The sequence below is a fragment of the Nomascus leucogenys genome, chromosome 14 (assembly GCF_006542625.1).
Source record: "Nomascus leucogenys isolate Asia chromosome 14, Asia_NLE_v1, whole genome shotgun sequence".
NCBI lineage: Eukaryota > Metazoa > Chordata > Mammalia > Primates > Hylobatidae > Nomascus > Nomascus leucogenys.
Window position 1 is genome coordinate 77,629,825 of NC_044394.1, and position 8,549 is coordinate 77,638,373.

Sequence of the window (8,549 nt, forward strand, 5' to 3'; positions counted from 1 at the left end):
TTGGGCCAACTCTTGAAAAATGTTCTTTTTTATTTCGTTTTAGGCACCTAAATAGATACCAAAGCCCTGTACGGAATGCAGGGAGGACGCAGGCTGCAGGAGCTGTACACAAAGTGTGGCAGGCTCTGGCAGAAGGAGCCCACTCAGTGTGACACAGCCCTCCTTTCCCTGTCTTCTGTCCCCTCACCCTCCCTTCTCCCCTTCTTCCACCTGGGCCTGCTCTTGGCTACTGTGTCTCCCCTCTCTCCTTAATCTACACTTCCAATATGCTCACTGCCAAGAAACATGCATTTTCACTGTGGATGTTCTGGTCATAATTCACAACCCAAAATTGTTATTTCTTGGCAAGAAGTTCCAAGTGTGTTTCAGGTGACTGGGCACGGTGGCTCACACCTATAATCCCTGCACCTTGGGAGGCCGAGGCAGGTGGATCACCTGAGGTCAGGAGTTCAAGACCAGCCTGGCCAACATGATGAAACCGCATATCTACTAAAAATACAAAAAATTAGCTGGGCGTGGTGGCAGGTGCCTGTAATCCAAGCTACTCAGGAGGCTAAGGCAGGAGAATCGCTTGAACCTGGGAGGCGGTGGTTGCAGTGAGCTGAGATTGCGCCATTGCACTCCAGCTGGGGCAACAAGAGCAAGACTCTGTCTAAAAAAAAAAAAATAAATAAAAAAAAAATAAAAAAAAAAGTGTGTTTCAGGCTCAAGTCTTTTAGTACCTCACAGAGAGATCAGGTAATTATCAGGGCTGTCTCCAAGAAACGGGCAAGAATACGAGATTCGAGTTGTTCACTGTGTATTTTGGAAAGCCCCCCATCCAGCACCGAGGTTTCAGGTAGAATTATGATCGGATGCAGGGACAAAAATGGTGAAGTGATATGAAGGAGAAGGCCCACTTTGTGAGTTTCACAGTTGGAGCCAATTGCCGGTACTAACCTTGATGTACTTCCAATGACAAAGCCCAGAGTTGAATATGTTGAAATGGCACCTTCATTCAAGCCACTAAGACCCCTTCAACACCTTTGTGAGGAAAGGAATGAGAAGGATTATTTCCATTATTTTATGAACAAAGAATCAAAATCCAAGCCCAGGGGTCTTGCCCGCAGACCCTGGATGTGTCAATGATGGAGGTGATGAGCCAGGACACTCCCAACAGCCAGGTCTAGCCATCCTGCCTCTCAGACTGAACACTCCCCAAATCACGACAGCATTTCTTTATCTTCCCTCTGAAGGAATAACATGGAGATGTATTTATTATGGCAGTGAAGGGCTTTAAGATTCATGGATATGGTTGCTATTGAATAAAAGATGTAATAGTGGATTACGTCCAAATTTCAGTCAGTAACACTAAATTTAGTCAAAGTAACTTCTCGCTCTGTTGCCCCAGCTGGAGTGCAGTGGTGGGATCTCGGCTCCCTGCAAGCTCTGCCTCTCAGGTTCATGCCATTCTCCTCCCTCAGCCTCCCTAGTATCTGGGACCACAGATGCCCATCACCATGCCCAGCTAATTTTTCTGTATTTTTAGTAGAGATGGGGTTTCACCGTGTTAGCCAGGATGGTCTCGATCTCCTGACCTTGTGATCCACCTGCCTCAGCCTTCCAAAGTGCTAGGATTACAGGCGTGAGCCACCACACCCGGCCTAGTCAAAATAACTTCTATACCCCTCATCAAAGTACTGGTTAATATTGTATATAATAGATCACAAAAATAATTACCTGTGAAGTTCTAAGAAATACATATCTCATATCTTTAAAAGGAAGTATCCTTAATCAAATACTTATTGTAATATTATGTATTTCTTTGTTTTATGGCTTTATTTTAATAAAGATAATCCATGTTCACTGTAAACATTTCAGAAAATACAGAAAAAAATCACTTATTACCCAGCCACTCAAAAATGCTGCTGGCATTTGGCTGTCCTGATTTTCAGGCTTTTTCTCTGCATATGTACATAGACTTTTTTTTTTTTTTTTTTTAATCCAGAGACAGGGTCATGTTCCACATACTGTTTTGTAACTTACTTTTTAAAATTTAACAATACAGGCCAGGTGCAATGGCTCATGCTTGTAATCCCAGCACTTTGGGAGGCTGAAGCAAGTGGATCACCTGAGGTCAGGAGTTCAAGACCAGTCTGGCCAACATGGCGAAACCCCGTCTGTACTAAAAATACAAAAAAAATAGCCAGTCATGGTGGCATGTGCCTGTAATCCCAGCTACTCGGGAGGCCGAGCCAGGAGAATCATTTGAACCTGGGAGGCAGAGGTTGCAATGAGACGAGATCATGCCAGTGCACTCCAGCCTGGGTGACAGAGTGAGACTCCATCTCAAAACAAACACACAAACAAAAACAAAACAAAATTTAACAATACAACATAACCTTTCTATTCATGTCAGTATATACAGTTTGACACAGGCATTTTTTTTTTTTTTTTTTTGAGAGGAGTTTCGCTCTGTCACCCAGGCTAGAGTGCAGTGGCGCAATCTTGGCTCACTGCAAGCTCCACCTCCCAGGTTCACACCATTCTCCTGCCTCAGTCTCCCAAGTAGCTGGGACTATAGGTGCCCGCTACCATGCCCGGCTAATTTTTTGTATTTTTAGTAACGATGGGGTTTCTCCGTGTTAGCCAGGATGGTCTCGATCTCCTGACCTTGTGATCCGCCCCCCTCAGCCTCCCAAAGTGCTGAGATTACAGGCATGAGCCACCGCACCCGGCCGACACAGACATTTTTAATGACCGAATGAGAGTTCATTGAATGGATGAACTGCAATATGTTTAATTAACCCCAACTGAGGGAAATGTAGGCTGGGTCCCATTTACTGCTAGATTAACGGTGCTGCCGTGAGCGTCAGGCCTTGACACTTGTTTGGATATTTCCAGAGGAGAAGTTCCTAACAGTGGCATTGTTGGCTCAAATGAATACATACATTAAATATTAACAGATGTAATTGTATAACTCTATATAATTATATATGTGTGTACACACGCAAAGTCTACCTTCCAGAAAGCCTTCACCAAGAGGCTATTTTCCTCACACTTGTGCCAATGGTGAGTTCTGGGATTTGTAAATATTTTTGCCAACCTGATAGTTAAGTTGACTATGTGTTAAAACAGGTGGTGTGTTTATTAATGACTCATATTTTTCCTTTCTTTTTTTTTTTTTTTTGGAGATGGAGTCTCACTCTGTTGCCCAGGCTGGAGCAATTTCGGCTCACTGCAACCTCCGCCTCCCAGATTCAAGTGATTCTCCTGCCTCAGCCTCCCAGGTAGCTGGGATTACAGGTGGCTGCCACCACGCCCTGCCCAAATAGCTCAATTTTCTAGGTGACGGTACCCTGTATGACATGTGATGAAAAAGCTGAAAGCATAGTACTGGTATTGATAACTATTTATTTATTTTTAAGCTGTCGGAGTATACATGCATATTCAGATGTTCAGATTTTCTGGCTGGCAGATGGATGTGGGAAGCGTAGAAGAGAGGACTGCTCGTTGTTGCAGTTTTTTTTTTTTATCTGTTACACATGTAGAGATCACTAAATTGTCATCTGTTTATCACCACATAGATTTTGCTTACATTAAAGTATATTGTCAGTGATATAAACTTGTTTAACACTAAAATAATGCAGCAGAAGATACATTTCAAATTGAAGACAGTGATTACCTGGAGGGGTGAAGAGGGGAAGGATGCACAGAGGTATTGCTATTGTTTCATTTATTTTATTTTATTTATTTATATTTATTTATTTATTTATTTTTTATTTTTTTGAGACAGAGTCTTGCCGTATTGCCCAGGCTGGAGTGCAGTGGCGTGATCTCTGTTCACTGCAACCTCTGCCTCCCAGGTTCAAGAGATTCTCCACCTTCAGCCTCTTGAGTAGCTGGGATTACAGGGCATGCCACTGCACCCGGCTAATTTTTGTATGGTTAGTAGAGATGGAGTTTGGATGTGTTGGCCAGGCTGTTCTTTTTTTTTTTTTAATAGAGTCTCACTCTGTTGCCCAGGCTGGAGTGCAGTGGCGTGATCTCGGCTCACTGCAACCTCTGCCTCCCAGGTTCAAGCGATTCTCCTGCCTCGGCCTCGGAAGTAGCTGGGACTATAGGCGCCTGCCACCACGCCCGGCTAATTTTTGCATTTTTAGTAGAGATGGGGTTTCACCGTATTGTCCAAGCTGATCTCAAACTCCTGACCTTGTGATCCGCCCCCTTCGGACTCTCAAAGTGCTGGGATTATAGGCGTAAGCCACCACATCTAGGCTGTTTCATTTCTTAAGCTGGAGGATTTGATACTAAAGTATTCTTTTTCTTTTTCTTTCTTTCTGTTGTTTTTTGGGGGGAGGGCAGGGTCTCACTCTGTCACCCAGGCTGGAGTGCAGTGGCACCATCATGACTCACCACAGCCTCCACCTTCCAGGGCTCAGGTGATCCTCCCACCTTGGCTTCCTGAGTAGCTGGGACTACAGGCTCACACCACCATGCCTAGCTAATTTTATTTATGCATTTATTTGTTGTAGAGATAGGGTTTTGCCACATTGCCCAGGCTGGTCTCAAACTCCTGGGCTTAAGAGATTTACCCGCCTCAGCCTCCCAAAGTGTTGGGATTACAGGCGTGAACCAGCATGCCTGGCCATAAGTGTATATATTATTCTTTATTCCCTTTTGAATGCTGTGAGTAAAGTATTAATTAATTGTGGGCCTAGATCCTGGACAGACCTAGGCCACCTTCTCACAACACTGTTTCCTTAAAAACGTATCAAGTTCAATGCGGAATAATGTATGTTTGTCACTTGCTTTGTTTACTGTGAAGCCCTTGGTCTGTGGGACTGTTCCTGCCCTGGGAATGCACACAGGCCTGGAGCCTCCATCACAAGGAGAATATAAAAGACTCATGGGAAACCAAGGCAGGGACTTCCCTCTGTCAATATGAACCACATACACCTTCATCTCTTTTTTTGTTGTTTGTTTGTTTTTGTTTTTGAGATGGAGTCTTGCTCTGTCACCAAGGCTGAAGTCCAATGGCATGGTCTCTGCTCACTGCAACCTCCACCGCCTGGGTTCAAGTGATTCTCCTGTCTTAGCCTCCTAAGTAGGTGGGACTACAGGCGCATGCTACTGCACCTGGCTAATTTTTGGTTTTTAGTAGAGACGAGGTTTCGTCATGTTGGCCAGGCTGGTCTCAAACTCCTGGCCTCGTGATCTGCCCTCCTCGGCCTCCCAAAAAGCTGGGATTACAGGTGTGAGCCACCACATCTGGCCCTTCATCTCATCTCTAGTCACTGTGCATGCTCTGCGTGTGAGTGAGTGAAGGGATGAGGAACTATGTGCATGGGTACTGCTGGGCCTCCCAGTGAGCTGTAAGATGTTGGCTATACTGTATTTTCTGTTCTTCCTTCTCTGTACAGCTAAGTAAATGCAGTGCTAAATTAAAGCCATTGAGACTTATGGATCTGATTGCCAATCTGAACATGTGCCCAGTGCTGGTGGTAGGAAACATGCCTTAAATAAACACATCTATATTTGAATTAACTCAAGGCCATATGAGAAAATGAAGATCTCTGGTAAAGATAAATACATGGGCAATTATAAGGTAGTATTATTGTAATTTTCACTTATAATTCCATTTTTATTAATAATTTTCTGCATTTTAAAAAGACAGATATATGTTTAGTAAAAGAAGCTCATCACAAAAGATCACATATTATATGATTCAATTTATATGAAATGTTCAGAATAGGCAAATTTATAGAGACAGAAAGTATATTTGCGTTTATCAGGGGTTAAGAGAAGGGAGAATAGGAAATGAGTGCTAATGGGTATTGGGTTTATTTTTCAGATGAGGAAAATTTCTTAGATAGTGGTGTATGTTGAACAATTCTGCAAATATACTAGGAAGCACAGACTTGTATAATTTGAAATTGAGATGTATTAATATGTTAATTTGCTTGCCTATACTATTTTACTATCTATTGTACATAAAAACTTCATATTGTACACCTTAAATATATACAATAATTTTTTTCTAAATAATAAAAGAATGAAAGAACTAAAAAAAAAAGACAAATGCAAAAAACAAGTATTAACCTATTTATTAGGCACATAATATATAGAGATGTAATTTGGGACATCAATAACAAAAAGCAGAAGACAAAGATGCATGGAGCAGAGTCTTTGTATGCTACTGAAGTTAAGTTGGTATAAATTCAAAATAGAATGTTGTAGCTTTAATAAGTTAAATATAATCCTCATGGTAACTAGAAAGAAAATATCTATACAATACACTCAAAAGAAAATAAGAAAATAAAAATTTTTCCCTGAAAAAAATCAGCTAAACACAAAACAGGCAATGATGGAAGAAAAAGGGGACAATAAAGAAATGGCACATAGAAAAAAAATAACAAAATGGCAATAATATTTACTCCTTATCAGTAAATACTTTAAGTATAAATGGATTAAGTTCTCTAATTGAAAGACAAACATGGGGAAAATGGATACAGAAAAACAGGATCTAATTATTATCTACAGGAGACTCACTTTAGGACAAAAGACACTAATAGGTTGAAAGTGAAAGGATGGTAAAAAATATTTCATGCAAATAGTAACCAAAAGAGAGCTGAGGTGGCTATAGTAATATCAGATAAAATAGATTTTAAATCCAAAAAGGTTACAAGAGACAAAGAAGGACATTAATAAAAGGTTTAAAACAGAAAAAAAGTATAGCAAGTATAAATATTTACACACCTAATAACAAAAATATATGAAGCAAAAACACGACAGAATTGTAATAGGCAATCTTAGAGTAATAGTTTGAGAATTCAATATTTCACTTTCAATAATGGATAAAACCACCAGAGAGAAGATAAGAAATTAGAGGACTTGAACAACAAAATAAACCAACTAGCCCTAACAGACATATACAGAACACTCAGCCCAGTAACAACAGAATGCACATTGTTCTGAAGTGCACACGGGATGTTCTCTAGGATAGACCACCTGTTAGGCCATAAACATGTTTTAATAGATTAAACAGTATAGATATCACACAAAGTATCCTCTTTAACCACAATGGTATGAAGTCAGAAATCAATAACTGAAGGAACACCAGAAAATTCACAAATACGTGGAAATTAAACAACGCACTCTCACAAAACTAATGGATCAAAGAAGAAACCACAAAGAATATTTGTATCTTGAGATAAATGAAAATAAAAACACAACATATCAAAACTTATGAGATGCAACAAAAAAGCTGGGCTAAGAGGGAAGTTGACAGCTGTAAATGTCTATATTACAAAAGATCTCAAATCAATAACTCAACTTTACATCGTAAGGAACTAGAAAATGAAGAGCAAACGAAACCCAAAGATAGCAGAAATAAGACGGTAATAAAGATTAGAGCACAGATTTTTAAAAAGTAGAGACAATAAACGACAGAAAAAAATCAATTAATTTATTGGGAAAGAGAAACAAAATTGACAAACTTCTATCTAGATTGACAAAAAACAAAAGAGAAAAGATGCAAATGACTTAAATAAAAATAAAAATGGACTGCCATTTCGTGGCCGCCAGGTGAGCGAGAGCATCCCTGAGTATTGGGCCGGAGGAAAGCGGAAAGACCCACCGGAGCGTATGGATTTGAGCCTCCGCATTTTTTACCGTAGATGTCGAAATGCATCGTGATTCCTGTCCATTGGACTGTAAGGTTTATGTAGGCAATCTTGGAAACAAGGGCAACAAGACCGAATTGGAACGGGCTTTTGGCTAGTATGGACCACTCTGAAGTGTGTGGGTTGCTAGAAACCCCCGCAGCTTTGCTTTTGTTGAATTTGAAGATCCCTGAGATGCAGCTGATGTGGTTTGAGAACTAGATGGAAGAACACTATGTGGCCGCTGTGTAAGAGTGGAACTGTCGAATGGTGAAAAAAGAAGTAGAAATCGTGGCCCACCTCCCTCTTGGGGTCATCGTCCTTGAGATGATTATGATAGGAGGAGTCCTCCACCTCGTCGCAGATCTCCAGGAAGGAGAAGCCTCTCTCGCAGCAGGAGCAGGTCCCTTTCTAGAGATAGGGGAAGAGAGAGATCTCTGTCTCGGGAGAGAAATCACAAGCTGTCCAGATCCTTCTCTAGGTCTCGTAGCCGATCTAGGTCAAAAAAAAAAAAAAAAAAAAAAAAAAAAAAAAAAAAAATTAGCAAATTAACTCCATCAGTATACTATAATGATTATTCACAATCGAATGGGATTTTACCATGAATGCAAGGACGTTTCAACAGAAGAAAATTAATCAATGTAGTACATCACATTATTTGAACAAAAGAAAAAAAATCACATTATCATCTCAATTGACATGGAAAAAGCATTTGAGGAAATTTAACATCCTTTCATAATAAAAACTCTCGGCTGGGTGCAGCAGCTCACACCAGTAATCCCAGCACTTTGGGAGGCCTAGAGGGATGGATCAGCTGAAGTCAGGAGTTCAAGACCAGCCTGGCCAACATGGTGAAACCCTGTCTCTACTAAATAATACAAAAATTAGCCGTGCATGGTGGTGGGC

The 8,549-nt window shown here is 40.8% G+C and overlaps 1 pseudogene; it reads left to right on the top strand.

Moving 5' to 3' along the window:
• The first annotated feature begins 7,482 nt into the window (after window positions 1–7,482).
• Window positions 7,483–8,152, top strand: LOC100584563 (annotated as a pseudogene).
• Window positions 8,153–8,549: the final 397 nt, after the last annotated feature.